We start from the raw sequence: 240 nt of genomic DNA on the forward strand, positions 1-240 counted from the left end.
AATCTCCACTTTCATAGCTGGGACCTGCGACCCTCTTCAGGGCTTCATGCCAGCCTGAGAAAAGGTGGAGATGCAAGAGGAGGGGGTGAGGAGGAAGTGTGGGATGCTATTTGCTTCTCTAATAGTCCTGTGACACCAATATTTAATTTTCTCGCTGAGGATATTTCCCATTGTGTCAACAGAGCTAAAGAAATTGCTCGTTGCAGAGAAGGGCCATATTTATGCTTCTGTTAGGGAAAG

This window comes from Lipotes vexillifer, unplaced genomic scaffold, assembly GCF_000442215.2.
Source record: "Lipotes vexillifer unplaced genomic scaffold, Lipotes_vexillifer_v1.1 scaffold1299, whole genome shotgun sequence".
Taxonomy (NCBI): domain Eukaryota; kingdom Metazoa; phylum Chordata; class Mammalia; order Artiodactyla; family Lipotidae; genus Lipotes; species Lipotes vexillifer.